Genomic DNA, 19,467 nt, shown 5'->3' on the forward strand with positions numbered 1-19,467 from the left:
TGCTTTCGATCATGGTATACACAGTAGATGCAGTGGCTGAGGTTTTCAGAGAACCAGGAGAGGTCAGACACTTTGATATATTTTAGTATTGTTTTTTGACTGCAAGAACAGTAAAGGACTAGTGGCTGCTATTCCACTTCAGGCCACAGAGCCTCATATTAAAATAATGAAATTCTTGCTTCACTACTCAAGCAAACAGACCCCAGAGCATTTTTCTAAAAAGAAACAAAAGTGATGCAAATGCAATTTTAATGCTGGCACTCAGCCTGCATGTGTACTGCACCCATTGCTTTTGCTTTGGTGGAAGGCTGAAATCAGAATATATATAGGTCTACATAGCTGTTTAAGGTCAATCCTGCCAGGCTAACAGTAGGGTTTTCTCTGACCATCTATTTACCATCTATCAGTGTCATCAACGTCACCACAGGAGGATATAATCTCCTCTTTGCTCTAAGTGTTTGTTGTTATCCTCTGCAGCACCAATTGATTTCCCGGTAGAGATAATAATAAATAACACCCATAGCAGTGATATAATGCACCTGCAATTTTCCAGGAGAGGACATAAAGAACGATGCCTGTGAAAAGCAGAAACTTTCTTCTGCAAAGAATACTGTGTAATTTTGATAAATGGCCTTAAAAAGTATAATTTAGATGAAGAAGTGGGAACTAGGCAATTCACAGGGTTCATTAGTGGTTATGTATCTTTTACCTCCAGGCTACCGCGTGAGTCCAGACCAGGTTAATAGTGACTGAAAGTTGTTACTACCTGGCAGCCAAGGGGAGAAGCGGTGGTGGTGCTTCCCACTCAGGTTTTTTGTGAACTGCTGACCACAACACAAAGACCCAGGACTGAACAATGTATGCAGATTAATCACCTCCTTCAACTCTGATCCGGGAATAATCCCTTTTGATCGGGGTGGAGAAGCAATTGCCCTGCCTGGGAAGCTAGCCTTACCACTGCCTCTTCTGTACCTATCGTATGAAAACTGAGCACAAGCAGACCTGCAGCCAGTCCAAGTTGTCAGAGTTTGGGTCATTGATTTCAGAGTAATTACCATCAATTACGCTGCAGAGAAGTCGTCCCAACAGGGTTTATATACACTGATGTCAGCCTGAAGATTTTTATGAGCACGACATATATTTCTCAAATATGGCTACTGTAGATTAATTGTCTCATCTTTTAAAGCTACAAAATATGCTTCTCAAATGAATTGCATTGGATTTTTTTTCCACTCTCTTACTATACCAGATTTCAAACTTCCACATTAATTTTACAGCACATAGGAGTAAAACATATAGGTTTAGATTTTTTACGATGCTTTATGGCATTTTTTGCTGGAAAAGTACTTTCAAGGTTGTTGGTTTTTTTTTCTTCTCTTTTTTCTGTGCATGCATTCATTAATCCAGTCTCAAATTCTGATGTTTTTGTCCCTCTCAACCTTTGGTGGATATGAACAGGGCATACCGCAGTACTCACAGAATTCCCATTTCACTGCAAACTTGTAACTTGCCTCTATAAATCACATAATCCATTCTCTTGCTAGCATAAGGTATGTTTCCCCAACAAACGATATACCGGATATTAATTGTATTACACTCTAAGACAAAAACCTAAGAAAACGTACACCTGTCATTACATATTACAAGACATGGACAGAACAACTTTTTTAACTGTCTCGAAGGAAGAAGCATGGTTGCAGTTTTGTTGCATAATAACAGCCATTTCTACTGCTCCATGGCACATGAACAGCAATGAACAGACTTTGTGATTAATTAAATTAACTAATTAAAACCTCCTCCAACCTGATTTGAGTATTTCGTTAGTCAAAGCAGTTGTTTACTTCCTATATGACAAAGCAACAGGGATTACTATAATTAATTAGAAGTAATAGTAAATAATTTGGAGAGTATGGGCTCTACAAATGTTCCTTGAAAATTGGAACAATAGATTTAAAACCCCCAAACTCCTCCAAACGTGAATAAACCTCCGTGTTTCCCTGACCTCGGTTTCTGGATGCGAGCCGTAATGCCCCGGTGGTTCATGCTCCGGTGTGGGTGAGAGGAGGGGACACGAAACCCGCGCGACCGGGGCTGCCGGCCAAGCTCCCTGCTTGCAGCACACCTCTGAAGCACGCATGCCGGCAGAGCCGCGGGGGTGTTTTCAGTGCTGCAGGGCACCCAAAGCCAAGCTGGGGGAAGAGCCTGAGCAAATGGAGGATTTGCATCTCCCCGTGGAGAATGTGGGGTGACGACAGAGGCCTGATGTGTCCCACGGCTCAAGGCTGGCTCATGGTCCGCACTGTGATCGAGCTGAACAGCACCACGTCTGCCTTTTGCTATCCTTAATCAAGATGATCCTGCATCCCTTTTCCATCTCTGCAACTGCCATTACTATTTCATATTCATGTGGTGCCACACATCTTTTCACCTGCCTAGAGCCTTTAACACACAAAACATATGAAATAAAAACCCAAAGCATCTCATCCTAGCCGCAGTGGCAAGCAGTTTCTCATCATTTACATGGTATTTTTTCAGCAAAGAAATATTTCTTTGGGGCAGAGGTACAGGGACCTATTGATCTACCAACTTCAATGTCAAATAATCTGACTGATCACACTTAACCTCCAAAAAGTTTCTCTGTTGCTGGCTACCCTGCTTTTCCAGTAGCTTAGCAGCCTGGACTCCTGACAGGGGATTTACTCAAGAAACGTGCAGCTTTTCCAAGTAGCGTTTTCTCTTGCAAACACCCATCTTGGCGATGAGAAATTCCATGCTCATTAGCGAGTCTGGCTTCACAGTGAAGTAAATATATGCTTTGTGTGCTTTAAGAAGATTTGGTGCTTTTGACTGGAGCTGCGAATAAAATTGGCTGAAACACAGAACTGACTTTGGCTTCAAGGAAGAAAGTTCACTCAGGTAAAAGTTTGATGATCATAATGCAGAGGAAAGTAAATTTTGCCTGGGTTGAATTTCAGCTTGGAAGAAAGGCAAATCAAAAACATGCATAGGCTTGAAGAATAATTCCATAAAGTAAGAAAAGCTACTTTATCAGATAAGCATTCGTGTTAATTTTTTATCCAGTCTCATTCAAAAGAAGTTAATTTCGTTGGTGCCAACAGATTGTGTTAAGATTAGTTCTGAACCCCTGGAGAAAGTTGTTGTGGTTGGCTGTCTCTGTTCCTGAGCCATGACTGAATCCGCAATGAGGAGGACAAAAGAGGGATTTGGGGGCACAACAGCACACACTACAATTCTCCGAGCGGGCTGAGAGAGGGGCAGGTCCCGGGAGCCGCGAAGGCGTCTCCACTTGCCTGCCAGGGGAGGTCTGAGGTGGAGGAAGAGCAGGTCTTTCTTTCAGGGGTTGGTGTGAACAAAAGAGCCTTACAACCAGCTGGCCAAACGCCTAGTGCAGGGAGCTTCTCTTCCAGAAACAGGGTCCTAGCTGTGGCCTTACCATAAAGCATACGTGAAAAAATAACAGGAATAGCGGGGAACATACATGGGGATTAAGGAGGGAGAGCTCTGATATAATTCTGATTAGCCTGTCACTTTATTCTGGTTTTTCCTTTGCTCTTTTCCTGAAGTTCTCCACTGTTTTTCCTTCTCCCTCTCTCTCATTCACATTGTGTTTGAGAAAGCATTCCTCTCCACGGACTTCAGTGGGCTTTAGAGCAAACCCTGCAATACATTTGTAGTTTGTTAAATTTTGAAGCCTGCTTGCTTCACAATCTATGTGCCATATTTTGCTTGTTCAGATGAAACAATGACAAAATTTAATCATTTGGTCTAATTCCAAAGAAGGGCTAATACTCTACCCTTGTCAGAACTAGCATGCCAGCTCAGCTTTTTAGTCCTTTAGAAAGCTGGATTCCTCTAAGCACAGGTTTTCACTGCTGTTATGGGGCCAGATATACAATATAATAAAGTGCTTGCTCCTAGAGAGAATTGTGATCACAGAAATACATTGAATTCTTTACTTTCTCTGGAAGTTGTCTCTGAAAAAAAACATTTTATAGAACCTAATGTGGTTGATTTAGTGTTATTTTATAGGAATATAGGGATTCTGTACGATGGCTCGCTTCTAAGAACGTTTACTTTTTGAATAGTGATCACTATATTACTACCACTATTAATCCAGGCAAAGGAAGCTTGTGGCTCACAGTCCCTTGCCGACACGAGTCCTCACCCCCAGTACGTAGAAAGCATTAACTGAATTTCAATTTATGGCTCAAAGCCCATTCAACTTTCAGCAAGGAAAAGGTTTTCCTCTCCCGATTTAACCTAATAAGTTACCATAAAGAAGCAAAGAAGGAGGAAGAATGTATCAGAATAAGTTTCTCTGCAGCAAACACTCAAAGATTGTTGAGAGACTATGCCAGGATTATTGGTCTGAAGATGAAGCTGGTGTAAAGAAACAATATGCATTTCAGCGTGGTGAAGAGTGAAGTTAAAAAAATGCATCAGAGGACCCTGCCCATGTATATAGAAGGTGGTGGGCTAGTCTAGCCTCAAACCCATGAATCTGAAAAAGATCTGAGGTTGAAGTGGATAATGAGTCCCTGAGCTGGTGCTTTGGACAAAGAGATTTAATCAAAGATTAAATTAGAAAAATACTTTTTTTTCCCCAATCAGTACTAAAATACTGTATACACCTTTGGAAGCCAAAATTGCCTGAATCTCAGAGAAATCAAGTGCCTACAACTGTAACATATTGGCTGTTTCTGTAGCTCTGCCAAGGAAACGTCATCAGTGGGGGTTAGGGAAGGCTCCAGCTCAGTAGTTCTCAAGCTAAGAATATAGTAAATATATGGGGATTTTGATACCCCTTCTTACTTGCCTTCCCCCTTCCTTTTCTTATTGGCTTTGGTATCAGAGACCTTAACCCTGTAAAGCTTGTTACCTTGGATTTCAGAATAAAATGCATCCAGCCCCCATGAACCCCAAGGGAACAGGATTCATTCCCTCTCCAATGACAACACTCTTAAAATAGGATTCTCTAGTGCCAGAAAAACAAAACCACACAGCAGCAAGTACCCTACAAAGGGTGGACGGCAAGTGGGTCGAGCGAGCAGGGGAACACACGTCAGCGACAGATTCTCGTGCCTGTAACAATTCCTCCTAACCTCATCCGCACATCTGTCATGCCGTCTCTCTCTTTATATTTGCTAGCAGCTTTATAAATATCTAGGCCACTAAGCAGATTTCTCTTCAAAACCTGTGGCCCAAATTCTTAAGAACACATCATGGTCCCTAACAGGACAGAGGGGAGCGTCGTGCATACACGTGTTTACATGGTTGTTTAAAAAGCAGAACTGAGCAGCTAAATTATGCCACCTTTGCATAAGAATCAGTGGAAATTTGCCTGAGTAAGAGCAAAAGAACCAACAGGTTTCTTGTTTTTCTGACTAGTAGCTACCCTGCATTCAACACACCTTATGTTAGTTAATTCTGTCAAACGTATAAATAGCACAAGTTAGGGGGTCATGCCTAGAAGCCAGCAGCTGTCTCTCCTGCCTCCTGTTACTGAAGCTTTTTAATTGTTCAGCCATACAGAGAAGAAAATACAGTTAAGCGCTTCTAAACCCCCGTCTTACATTGGCTGTCGGTTTTCTGAAGAGCATCTCTTCACCTTAGAACGCAGTCCAAAACAGTAAGAGACTGCACGGCGGGGTATCATGTACAGGGGCAATTAATGAAACTAGCAGCTGATGATTTTAGAAAGACAAGCTGTGTATTTCACTTTGATCGAGAACATCCTATGGATTTCTTACATTGACAGCACAGGCTGAGAGCTCGCTCACCCGGTTCTGTTCCCTGACCTTAGCTAGCAACTCCTCGCATCACCTTGGGCAGACTCCTGGTTACATTTAGGAAAATAAGGTGAATGGCTTTGCAAGGCTTTTTTGGAGAAGTCTTCATGATGTGAAATGATTAAATCAGGATTAATGGTGTTTCTAAAAATACATTCTTGTTCAGTCACAAGTTGTTTGGCCCTATGCAGGAATTACCAGGCTAAATTATACAATGTAAGCAGGAGATTGGTGCAGATGATCATAACAGTCCTTGCTGGACTTTATGTCCATGCATTAACCCATGAGAGGGGATAATGCAGTGGGTCAGCTCGTGTGAGTACTGATTCCAGCTCCTGCCCCTTCTTTTCAAAACATTTTGTGAAGCAGCTCCCAAGCCGTAGTGGTTTACAGCCCCCATTGCATCCCTGACGGAATACACCATCGATCGATACATTGCTGCTTGGGTACAGGGCACTGAAAGGATACAAAAGGGGCTACATAACTTTATTATTCAATAATATCTGCATTTTGGACACGAATGGAAGGATAAGCAAATCTTCAAGATGGAAGCTGAAAAATCAAGGGGGTGAGAACAGATGTTTCCTGTCCCTATACAATAATTAGGCAAGTAGCAGACATTTGGGACTTCTTGTGCTTTTTTTTTTTTCTTCCTTTTTTGCTTTGAAGCCTCAGACATTAATCATTAGATGATGTCCAGATGAAAATCTTAAGAGACTGATGGTTCAATCCAGCAAGGCAAACCCTACTTTTTAAAATGCGATACATTAGGACGCATATTTGTCAGCAATGCACAGAGCAGCTGACCTTGTCAAAAGAAACTTTTTTCAGTGTGAGCTTTTAAGCTCAACCATCTGTCAAAAGTGGATCGCGCAATGCTGACTTAAAGCAGTGGTAAAGTTTCCATGTGACTTCAGTGACCAAACTCATCAGCACCGCTCTTATTCCGCCCACCCAGCACAACGAGTGAACTGATTGCATTTAGCAATTTGTTGTACACCTGTAATTTATTATGCTGTCATCTCAGGAAGAAGCATTGTTGAACAAGAATGACATAGTCCTTCTTTTATAATTTATTGTCCCAATAAAATTAATCATCCAACCTCCAACTCCTAGAAAACTCCACAGAGAAAATCAAATTCTAAAGATGATCCATTCAATGGCAAACAGAGTAAAAAGTGAATCATTGCACAGGCCTCGATGCAAAATACAAATGACCTTGGAGTGGCAATCAAACTTTAAAGATCCATGTTTCACAGAAGGCATCAAGATGAGTAGTTGGAAAAGGTTGTATTGATTTGGAAGCACCCCCATACTTTTAAGTATTTTTTGTTTTAATGTAGCTTGCAGTTGTTCCAGAAGGCAAGGAGTGTACCCAGGGCAGCTGTGATCTAAATAAGGGAGATGCACAGTTGTATGCCGATGACTGCTGTCACATGAGTGACAACGCAGAAAATCCAATCCAGCATTTGCTTTGAGTTCAGCACACATTAAAAAGCCAGCTCCCAAGGAAGCGTATGATACCAAGCCATGACCTTGCATGGAATGGGGGGAGAACTCTCCAAAAATCAGGGCAATGCAATTGCGCTGCAAACTCAGGGCACCGCTCCACGACCGTGGCTGTTGCAAGGAATCGGATAAAACATTATGAAGCACCTTAGGCTCACAGGCGGAGCCATGAATGAATGCTAGGGTGGTTTGTCCTAAGCCCTCCCATCCGTGAAGCTCGGTGTAGAGGGGTAGATTTGCCAGGTCCTAGGAGGACTGTACTTGCCTTCCCATGCCGTTAGCACTGCTTGGCACGGCACGCACACTGTGTGACTCAACGGGGAAGTGGCAGCACCACTGAGCAGCTTCTCCCATTGCTCCATCAGGCAACCGTGTACTTTACACACACTGATGTGCAAAGCCCCGTAACTCCTTCTGGTATGGATTTTACTATTTCATTCAAGAGTGAGGAAAGTACGACATGGAAACTCAACAGCCTTAACATTTTCCAGAGCCTCACAGTTAGCGTCAAAGAGTTTTGAAGGAGAAAAAAAAAAAAAAAAAAAAAAAAAAGATCAATGCTAGATATTTGAAGTCCCACTACCTATTAGATCCAACTCCACATCAGTGCTATAAGAGAAAGCCCAAGGCTTTCAGTGCAGTGAATAGGGAATATAGTTTTCAGGAGTCTTTAGAGGATACACAGAAATCAATAGCACCATCCTAACTTTGCCACTAATTTGCTATGGTTAGGTCACTTAAACACTCCATTCTCCCTTATTCCTGCCCATAAAGTGAAGACAATTCTAATGACTGCTCTTATTACAGAAAGATTACTGGAAGATTTAATGAGCTAATGGTTTTCCAACACTGGAAGTATGTAAAGTACTTGGCAAGTGCCGAATGTTGTCACCAGTGCGGGAGCAGTGGTGGATAACAAGAGTGCCAGTACTTATAGCTAAGGAGGAGGTAGGAAAAAGCTGTTTCATCAGAGATGGAATCAAAATTGAAATAGGTTCAATCTTTACAAGTCAGTTATGGTATCACGACTGCATGTTCCAGCTCTTGCTTAAAAACCCAGACATTGCGGAGTCACACAAGCTATTTGCTGCTTTTCACAATCAAGAGTGCGACTCCCTTATCTCCACAAACACATCTCACTGTTGCTCCTACTGGTTCTTCACATACAACTTGCATTATGTATTTTAAAATCTCTATGCCAGAGACAACGGATTAGTTCAAATGTCTTACGGAGGAGAGATTTACAGACTTGGTAGAGAAATGCTGTGCTTCAGCCTAGGCTAGTTTTCCATCGCAGATTAACAGACGAAAGCTACCAAAAATGATTATAAAGTACAGAGTAAGAAACGTGGGTAGTATAAAAGTAACTTCAGTTGGCCTAGGATGACTTATACTTTGAGGATCTGGCCATAAATTACGAGGAAGGTTGCCAACAGAGCTTTTCCTCAGCAGCTGTCTATCTTACAGAAGCCAGTGCAATCCCAAGTAATTTCCTCTATTAAACCCCTCTTCCAGCTCAGGAGTTCCTTCCTTTTTTTACAGCAGCACTGGGAAAGTGTGCCCAACAGCATCAGACCCATCTGTAAAAGTAATTTAACTACCCAGATCCATGACTGGTATTTCAATTTGTGCACTGTGCTTATCAAAGAAGCTTGAGACCCAGCTACAATTCATAAGGAAACACATTTTTCAAAGCCATCTGAGCTGACATGTTTATCCAAGAACACTATCTGATTCACTGAAATCAAGATCCTCTTCAGCAATAAAAGCCATGGGAAAAACAGGCTTTGCGTCTTGCCCAGGACGTCAGTGGGCTTTGCTCAACGATGAAACACGCACTGATCTCCAGCAGCCTAAACTCCCAGCACAGCAGGTACCAGCAGTTAGTCTTGTCCTTGTAGATGTCTTAAATGTGTTCATAATTTTGCTCATTTCATCGGTTCCATTAAGATCAGACTATTCACATCAGTAAACATACACATTTGGTCAAATAAGCTTTTATGATGAGATTACACCTTGCACCATAGTTCGCAAAACAGCACTGCTACCAGAACGTGCAGCTCTGTGCCATCGGCTGCTGTATATCTATTCATCCGTTTTACCAGATGACCTTTGCTTGCAGTGCTTGTACCTGCACTCTAGTTTGAATGAAGATTGTGCATCATTAATATCCCCATGGCTGAAATCCCTCGTGTTTGCAGTGATTTAAAAAATAGAAGCATTAGCTAGAGAAGGGTGCAGTTGATATGTTGGAGGTCTTTCCTTCCCTACACACACCTCTGATTCTTTTATCCACTGCACCTTGAGACACACCATTTGCCCACCCCAACACAAGTCCACTTTTACCTGTCGTACGTGCTTATGTTTTTGCATACCCCAGGCCTGGCCTCGCCTCGCGCTTCTCCTCCTGCTTGCCACCTCCTTCACCTGGCCCTCTACCTTCACCCCCAATACATGTGTGCACACAGACACTACCTTTCTTCTTGGTACCCCTTTCATAACACACAGGCCCCCAGTAAGGTGGTAGGTGATGGGACCTGTCATGGGAAGGTGCCCAAGACACGGACAGAAACAGATGCTAGTGCTCCTCTGCTACCAGAGTATGGCCTGCGTTTATGGTTTGGGTTGTGGTCACTAAGGAGCCCAGCAGAATAGTATTTTTTCTTATTACTCACTTCATTGTAGCATTTAATTTCACTAGGTTTATAGCTTTCATAGAAAAGTGTAGTGCTAAACGTAGATGAGAAAAATATATAGTACGTACAGAAAACATACCCTATAGGAACCTTTCAGCATCATTTCCAGGTACCATGTTTTTCTGATTATAAAACAACCCCTCCGTATCCCCATCTGTGCAGGGTGCCATGACATAAGCCCAGCATAGTAACACCAAGGAATTGATCTGGTCCCATCTTTCCTGCCACCAGCCATATGAGAGTCATTTACTTAAAAGCAACTTTGGAATTCAAGTATTTTGACCTCAAGTACTTTGAGCCATCTCCAGGCAACCTCCTTGCAGGAGCGGGTGAGTATAGCCCCATTTCCACCATGACATGAGGAATAATGTTATTTGATCTCAGTCTTTTTATCTTTTCTAATGTTTTGTCTTTTTGCCTCCTCCTCCTGTTACCCAGTGTGCAATATGCTCCTTAAGAGATCCAGGGTGCATTGTCTCAGGAAAACAGCAATTAATTATTAAACCTGTCTCTATAACAGCCTTCCAGGTGTTGAGACAATCTGTAATTTCTCTCTGTAACACAGCACTACTGCATGAAACACATCAGCCAAACTGCTGCAGAAGCCTTTTTATGTTTTTATTTTTTGGAACTGCCTTAGAGTGCAAAAGTGCCTTTTTTGTAGGAAAAAAAAATGAACTGGTCTGTGGTTAAATCCTCCCTTTTGTCTACTTCTGGGCAGGCACGTGTCACCGTGCAAAACCTCACGCTGATTTTAGTACTGCACTTGCCACCTTTGCTGTGTAAGCAGTCAGGAGCTGGAAACCTTGAGCCAGGTTTAGATCCATCACCTGCCATTTGCAGGCCAGTTGATTTCTTGCAGGGTTACACATGCTTACATGACATCTGGCTACTTTTAAGGTTGTCCCTGGAAGGAGAACAGGGTGGGCAAGGGCTGAGGATCTGCTGCTGCCAAAAAAAAAACAAAACCCAAAATGGCAGGGTAGGATTTTGTGCCCTGTGGTTGTCAGATGAACCTTTGGTGATTAGATCTCCTGAGATTCACAGGCCAGGAGAGCGGGCAGCCTGAGAAGATGGCTAAAACCCAACTGCACTATGTCAGTTTGGTGGACCCTGGTGATACAACACCAGAATTGCCTTTTGTTCCTAGCAGGAACGATTAAGAAAGCCCAAATGTCCTTTTGAGCCCTATTGTGCCACCATTTGAAATTAAACAGATGCAAACTTAGTGTATTAAGACTGAACGAGATTTTTACAAGGCTGTGGCAGAGAAAGCTATGGAGAAGTGCAAAAGCCAGCAGGATTACAGAAAGGTGCTGCCCTGAAAATAGCTTTGTGGATGGGAAATATTCATTACTACATTCTGCCCTTATTGCTATTATTATTATTTTTTCATGGTCTATAGTAACACACTCTCTGGGATGTAAAGCTATTGTCCCAGTCACAGTGCAAACAACATAAAAAACCCCAAATAATTCAACAAGCACTAGAAAAGTCCAGGTTTCTTATGGAATTGTCTTGTGGTCATTTGCAGGTACAAACTGAGGTGCTTTTTTGACCCTTATTAGCGTATCTCCCTTATGAATTGTTTGGTATCTGCTAAGATGCAAATTTATCTGCTACCTTTCTTCCTGGTGCGTGACTTCAGGGTTCCTCTCTGCTCCTGCTAGCTGCCTGCTTGCACAAAACTTGTAGGAATTCAATTAGCTTTGAGCCCGCTCTCCATCAGCCGAATTAAATCAACTGGTGTATTCAACAGTTATCTGAGGACGTACAGAGCGTGATCACCTAAGCCTCATGTCCTGAGGAAACCAGACTTGCAACTCCTATTTCTAAGAGCTAATTACTTGCAATGGATGCACAAAATAAATACGAAGATAGGAAGAGAAGAAGATGGCAGAAAGGATGAAGATAGGTAATATGAAACCAAGCATACTATTGTGCAAGAAAATGAACTTAGGTCACAGTCCAATGCTGACAGATGGTACCAGCTTCGCAACCTGGCGAGGCATTTAAAGGAAGGATAGGGAGTCGGGAGGTGGCGAGGTGGGTTTTTGTTCCAGATCTTATATGTGCAAGGCAGCGTGGAGGGAAACGCCACTTGAGGGAAAGTTAACTAGTAGGAGGTGGATGAGCAGAAGTGGTTATGTCAAACAAGCAGGGACCAGCTGTTTACCCCCTGATTCAGCTGTGCTGATCCAAGGAGACTGACCTGCCTCCAGCCTTGCCCCTGTGGCTTGCAATTCATCCCTACCCAGCCCAGGGGCTCGTCTTCCAGCTGAGCAGCTCGTGCAAACACTCCTCCTGCTTCAGCCAAAGTGGAGCATTTTACCTTATAAATCCAGCCTATTCTGACACAAGCAGGTTGAGAGGTGCTCCTGTGGGCAGGTCGAGAGGGACAGTAACCTTTTCACTGCCATAGCTGTTTGCAAAGAGGTGTCTGTCCACATCCTCCACAGGGCAACTGGTTTTGGGGAGGGACTGTGTTTTCAGGCACTTTCTTTACGACAGCACAACACTTGGGTTTTCAGTACGAGGAAGGGGAGGGGAGTCAGCTGTGTTGTTGATAGACAACGGATTTCTGTCATCATCTGTGTGATGGGAGACAGCTAGGCTCTCACCTTCCCTCAGGGTGGGTACTGGAGGTTTGGATGGAAAGAAAACCTGAATTTAAAGAAACGCGCTTACTCTTTCGCATGTTTTGGCTGATGTGGGTCTAGTGAGACACAGCAGACTACCGGTGCTGGTGGCTGAGCGATGGGATACGTAGGCTGCGATGACAAAAAAAAGGCGGGAGACAGGAGAGAGCACAAGGGAATAGCAAGTTCTGTGGAGGCAGAGCCACTCACCAGTTCCATTGTTTCACGTAGCCATAAGGCAATGTCAAGTTTTACATTTGGTCATTTGGAGACAAGCCTGGAATAGATAAATGTGAGAACTATTAGCTGAAGCTGTGATGAATCAGACATATGCTCAGCCTCTAGAAAACCTTCTGTTCTTCTTCCTCTACCTGCAGCAAGAGCAGGAGACGGCAGACTTAGCAGCTCTCTCCATTTTCCAGCTCTCTGCTGGCAGAGCTACCTTGTTCCAGGAGGTTTTTCCCACTGGCTAAGCCTGATGCTTTAAGGCCCATGAAGGCTTTAAAGCTACTTACAGATTGCAAAGTGACCTTTTTTAGGCTTCAGACTCTGAGACTGACTCATGTGAACTGAGAGACCCTGAGCATAGAGAGCAAGTTCTCTTTCATATTTCTCAACTGTCACATATTCATTAGTTATAAATAATAAATGTCACATGGCTTGCAAAATATATAGCCAACCTATTTAAGAATACTCAGTGCTCATGATAAGCTTTGTATCTTAAAGTATTTTTGGTCTCAACCAGTGTTTTCAGCCCTTGACCGCAGGACTACCTATGGGAGGGAAGGAGAAAGGTAACTATCACACATTATACTCTGAAATGTAAAGAGAGGAGAGGGGGTAAGAGAAAGGCAGATCTTGGATGAGAACCCAGGAGCAACGAGGATAGACTCGTGCACACAGCAGCCATCGTGGCTGCAGTGCTTTGCAGAAAGGCAGTGCTTGCTGGTTGCCGGATGCCGAGCAGGAACATTCCCTGCGAGCTCCATCCTGACCATCTGGCCCACAGCTCCACTCCCAGCCCCTGGGAAAGGCGGGACAAGAGGCAGAGCAGGTCCCCGCTCTTCCCAGCTGAGCCCCACCGCTGACTGCCCTGCAAGTTGGCAGGGCGGGCAGGGGATATATAGCTTGGCTCCACACGAACACAATTCCTCTCTCCTCACCAGTTCACTAAGCTTGCATTTCCTACGCCTCTGCTAGCGTGGTTCAGGCTGAAAAATCATCTTAATGGCCGAGTTTGTTTGCTTTCTTTGAGGATGTTTATTTAATATCTCTTCACTAATGAGTCAGGCTTTTCTATGATCCATGAGACATCAATATTGCATGTGCTCAGGGACCTGAAGCACGTATACCAAGCACTGTGTATTTCAAACGGCAAGTGTTTTGTTAACAACTAAACAAACTAGGGAGCAGCCTGAACTTCTGAGTCAAAGCGAGATCAAAGCACACAAAGGTTAATTGGCAAAATGCCACGGGAGCCATTCTGCAGTGGGAATTTACTATTTACAAGCATACCAATAAAAGACTGCTTTAATCATTATATTATGCTAAGTACTTGCAAATTTTAATACAGTAACCACTATTTTATTTTAGCATCAAAAATCCCCTCTTTTCTTAAATATAGAAACACATAATCAGTTTCCTACAAAAGGCATTTTTTTTTCCCCCTGAAGAAAGCATTAATATTATACATAATACCACAGATATCTCTGAGAAGTAGATGTGGGAGGATTTGGGGGAAGAATTCACCTCCTTTTTTCCCCTCCCCACCCCATGTTTTCTGCTTGCCCTCTCTCTTTGCCTGGAGCCACCGGCCCCATTGGCCTGTGCTGCCCTCTGGGTTATTTCCTCCTCTTTCTGTGAGGAAACGGGCATTGCTGACCCGCAGCTTGGGGACCCGACCGCAGCGATCTCCCGACACCCTCCCTGGTGCCCCCGAGCACCTCACTTGCCCAGCCGGCCCTTTAGATAACACCTGTGCCAAAATGAAGGGGGGTGGTGTTGAGGGAGCCCCCCAGCCACATGTCCCGGGTGCCAAGGACGCACCACCCAGAGAGTCCACCCGCAGCCAGGCGAAGCTGCGGCAAGAGCAAGGCAGCAAGCCTGGCTCACAGCCTGCTGAAAATGGTATGTTAAATATTCTATTGTGCACTTAAATGGTATTTATAGACACCATCGATCACACAGGTCCTAAATGCATTAAATCAAGGTTCGCTTAAAGACCGGTGTTCTTCCAGACTCCTAAAAACAGCTCAGAAAAGTGAAATCCTTACAGCCCTCACCAAAATCTCAAAGATTCAAGTAGGTCTCCGATGCTCAGCAGGGCTTGGTTTACACTCAGCCCCAGCCGCTGGTATCCATCACAGAGATGGACACCAGCAACAGGAAGAAAGCTCAGATTGTCCTTTTGTGTTACAGTGAGCAGGCCTCATGGCACCCTTACCTTCATAAAATCAAGAGTCAGTGGACGGACATCAGTACAGAGCTAGCATAGAATAAGCTAGAATCAGCCACCAAACCTGCAGAGCTCGTAAAAATCAAAACAGAGCACAGAAACACAGCCCCATCTCCAAGCCAAAGTGAACAACTGACCTCTTGCACCGCTTTTAAACTCTAACCTCCGTGTGTCTCTGACCATAATTGGGCACAGCTGGGCTCCCGCCGCTTGCCTCCAGCCAGGAGGAAGCCTGAAGCACCAAACAGAAAACATATGTGAACTACAGACCTTGCTAAATGAGCCGTAAGCAGCGTTTTTCATTCCTGATGTGGTGGCATTTTAGGCAGTGTTAGAGTGTTTGCAGGAGTGCGGTTTCTTGGGCGAACACTTGCTTTTTTGGTTATCTGAACATAATTTAGGCAGCTACAGCAGATGTCCTATAGTCTAGGACATCGGGATAGCAGCAGGCAGTCCTGGTATACTAACTGTGTAATAGGCACAGTACCTCAGTAGTCAGTAGATACAGGTATTGTTATCCTGATTTTGACTCTTAAGTCTAAAACCTTTTGAGTCTGGGTTTCCCTGGCTACCCGTGTTTTTATTTGCATTTACCAATTCATCAGTGATGCTTGCAAAAGTAAGGTAGTACTTACAAGCCATTCCCACCAGAAGCAGCATTTTACATTCCGAGTTTTACTAGAGCAATGGTGGTAGAAGCAGAAATGAGGCATAAGTTAGTGTGACTCGTTGCAGGAATGAATGCCGCTGCTTATTGCCTGCATAAGTAACCTACAAGGGCAGAGGAATATGAAGCACCATGTAGTCCACTGATTTGATTACACATGCAAAATCTCCACTGCAAATTTAAGCAATGTCTATACCTATCATGCAACAGGGTAAGCTGTGATGCAGCTTGCTTTTTCTTCATTGCTGTAATTAGGTTCTATCTTTTTGCCCCCTTCACCCCCCCTTTTTTTTATTAACTGCAGAAAGTCAAACCACAGGCGGCTTTCTTCTACAAACAAATCCAATTAGTTAAGATTGTGGACAGATTAAGATTTATGACTCCACGGAGATACCTGGATGGAAATCCTTTAGGTTAGTTAGTTCTTATTCAAAAACACACAAACAAGAATGGAGGATAGCAGGACATTTAGCTTGGGGACTGGTGGGTGGAGACCATCAGATAATTAAAGGTCTCTCCTTTCTTATCACCCTTGGAAAAGGGAGGACCAGATAAGCCAGGATATGACCCACTACCAGCAGGGACAGGTATGTGGGTCACTGTGTCATATGGAAAGATGCAGGGCAGTACCTGAGCAGCAACCTGCATGCAGTGGCCCAGATCAAAGAAGAAACTGGGGACACCTTTAAAAAGAGCTCTGGTCACGGATCAGGGAACAGCAAGAGGCCCCCAGTCCAAAGGAAAACACTGTTCCCAGCTTTCTCCTTCCTCTGGATGGACAGGTGGCCGTCTTGGCTGCTGGCAGGAGGTAGCTGATGAAAAAACCTTTGATGAAGAATTCCTAGGATTTTGTAGGGCCAAAAATAGGGAGGGCAAACAGGTGCAGGGGGTATGCAGACAGCTGCATGTACAGCGTGAGTGACTTCTGCTTGGTCCCACTCTTCCTTGTGCTCTTTCATCCAGAAAAACAGAGTCAAAGAAAGGAGAAGGGAACAAAGATTTCTCTCCTAAGGCATAAAACACAAATGAGGCAGACGGCAGGGTGGATGCAAAGGTTTCAGACATTCATTTCTGGGAACGGGTTAGGAGAGATCTGAATCCAGCTTCAGGAGGGTGAGTCATCAGCTAGTCTGTAGCTCCGGCTGAATAGCTGCTATAGCTCTTGGAAATAAAAGTTGCCAGCATACAAATGCCAATAAAGTGGGCACAGTGGGCTTAGAGTGATTGCATGAGATCATCCTGGAGGATCAGCTACCCGGCAGGAGTCAGTAAGGGTCAGAAATGCTGACAGCCACTTCTCCACTGCTTTCTAGTGATGACTAGATCTGCGTGACTCCAGAAGGCACCACGCTTGTCACCTGCCGGGCAGTTCCCTTGATTATATGGTGTCACAGGGCAATAATATATGACTATTTCCCTGGACGTGAAGTGAGTATTTCAGGACAGGGTATTTTAAATAACTGTTTATACAGTAACAGCTCGCTGCAATGGAGTCATCAAGTGTTTCTGAGGTTACTTAGTACCACAGAAAAACAGAACATGAAACCACCCGAGCTCCCTAAACTATGGCCTGGGTGCCACAGGGTGCCACAAATCCCACAGAAGCGCAAGGACTCAACGCAGCAGTAGGAGCTGCTTTAGGTGCTAGCAGCCCGCGTTTTGGCAACCTTTCATCTAAACAGCGTGAATATTGGGGGAGAACCGTAACACTGCAAACATCTCAATTACATCAGGTCTTCTGCCACCGTCAGAGTGGTGTTATTGCCCAGTACTTCTGCCGCTACCAGCTCTGAGCAAAATGGTACCAATTTATCGGGAATATTTGCCACTGATATGGCTAACTAGAGGATAAGACCTCTCTAGTGTGAATAGTGAGTTTGAAATCTGTCTTCTTGTCACACTGGAACAAAATCTGAATGTTGCAAAACCCCAAAAAGTAATTGTTTAGGATTGATGATAATGCAGAAGGAATTTTTTTTTTAATCTACCTGTGGAGTTTTTATGCTGTTATGAAAACAAACATTTCACATGGAAAAAGAAAATGCTTTATTCCAAAAAGTGCCCAAAAGTGACAGCAGGACACTTCACTACCATCCAAAATTTGCAAAACATGTATTTCTGTGGAACTGTACTTTTTTTACTGGCCTGCAGTGGCTGTAATTGGTTGTTGTTTTTCTGTCCAATTCTAATCAGCATCACAATATCCAATAAGGGTGTGCTGAAAAATTTTATCACGTTATAGCAGCGAAAATGTATTTATAATGTATTTGTAATGACAAAAGAACGAGGTCGCTAAATGTAGTTTATTTCCCTCCAGGAGCTAATATGGGAGAGTGGCAGAAGGCTGGTGGGCACCAGTTGAGCCTACGCTAGAAGAACTCCAGGCAGAGTGAGACCATCGATGCTTTTCTAGTGAACAGTGGACCGTAGCAAAGTCCTAGATTAGGGGCAGAGTGGTCATTTTGAGCAACTTTGTATTTTAAAATGGCTGAGCAAGCAGCAGGTTGAGAGAGCCCAGGAAAACAAAACCAGGGTTCCAGTATTAGCAAGTCAAATTGTGAACTGACGTCAGGAGCCCTGTGATGATTACATCATGAATTTCACAATATTCGGTGCTGTTTTCTACAGCCTGTGCACCTGCAACTCTGTAATTACATGAAAATTGCTCTTCTCGTTTAAAAGTAAGAACTGTTTCCAGCCGTGAAAGTTTAAAAATCATTAACCAAGCACTCCAAATGAAAAAAGTAAATAAAAAAGCACATCAAACTAATTATTAAAACCCCCAAAGCTCTCAGGGTTTTCCAGCAGACAGCTCACGATGTGTGGTGGTCTGACTTGAGCTGATAGCTGCTGGCTGCTCAACTGGAGAAAATTTGGTTTTCTTGAGGGAGCGGCGACTAAGAGGGAGTATCTGTTTTTAAAAGATAAGAGAGTAAAATATGGCGGCTGTAGTTTTCATGTGGTTTTTAGTGTCTGAGAGATGGAGCTAGGAGAAAGGCTAAAAGTGGATCCTAGCTAAATCTTTAATGACAATCTTTTGCACTTGCTCCCTATCTCTTTGTCTGTTTCTTACATACCACTACAGAAATTTTCAAATACCTGGGAAATGCGTCACTATCCGGCACATATATACACATATACAAGTTTGTATATATACATGTATATATATGTGTGTGTTTTAAATGCCTGCAAGCCTTTAGCCACCTAAGGCCTTGTAAGAAGCAACAGCCACAACATGCAAGAGTCACGAAGTAAGAATGCGGCTGCCACAAATCCATCTCTAATCCTCCTTTAATTACACGAGCGAGCGGGGCCTTAACGCTGAGAGAGCTCCACGCTGCAGTGTGCTCCAGCAAGCGTAAAGGAAGCAGCAGCACCTGATGACGCAGGACTGTACAGTACGGAGGGTGAAGTGAAGGCTATAATTAGGAAACCACTTTATTGTGAAGCAGGCAATCTAATGAAAGCAGCTGATGGCACCAGCTGACTGCATCTACATTGACAATAGCCTGCTAGCATCATTAGTATCTGTCATCTTTTTTTCCCCCCCTCTCTGGCACATCGCTGAATGTTTAGAGTGAGGTAATCTCCCCACGCCATAAAGACTGAAATCTTTCTTTAAATTGCTCCACTGAGATCTACCCAAACTCATGCGTTATGATGGCCACTCTGCCAGGGGGGAGAATTTCAC

The 19,467-nt window shown here is 43.7% G+C and overlaps 1 long non-coding RNA gene across 1 annotated transcript in view; it reads right to left on the reverse strand.

The window, feature by feature from the left end:
* LOC148053243 (uncharacterized) overlaps nt 1–19,467 on the reverse strand; it is a 28,117-nt gene that overhangs the window by 7,895 nt on the left and 755 nt on the right. Inside the window, exon 3 of the long non-coding RNA XR_015708539.1 lies at nt 12,865–12,931. This is a non-coding gene — a long non-coding RNA (uncharacterized LOC148053243). The remainder of the gene's footprint in view (nt 1–12,864; nt 12,932–19,467) is intronic.

The sequence above is a fragment of the Nipponia nippon genome, unplaced genomic scaffold (assembly GCF_047370975.1).
Source record: "Nipponia nippon isolate SJK-2023a ecotype South Korea unplaced genomic scaffold, ASM4737097v1 scaffold_4, whole genome shotgun sequence".
NCBI lineage: Eukaryota > Metazoa > Chordata > Aves > Pelecaniformes > Threskiornithidae > Nipponia > Nipponia nippon.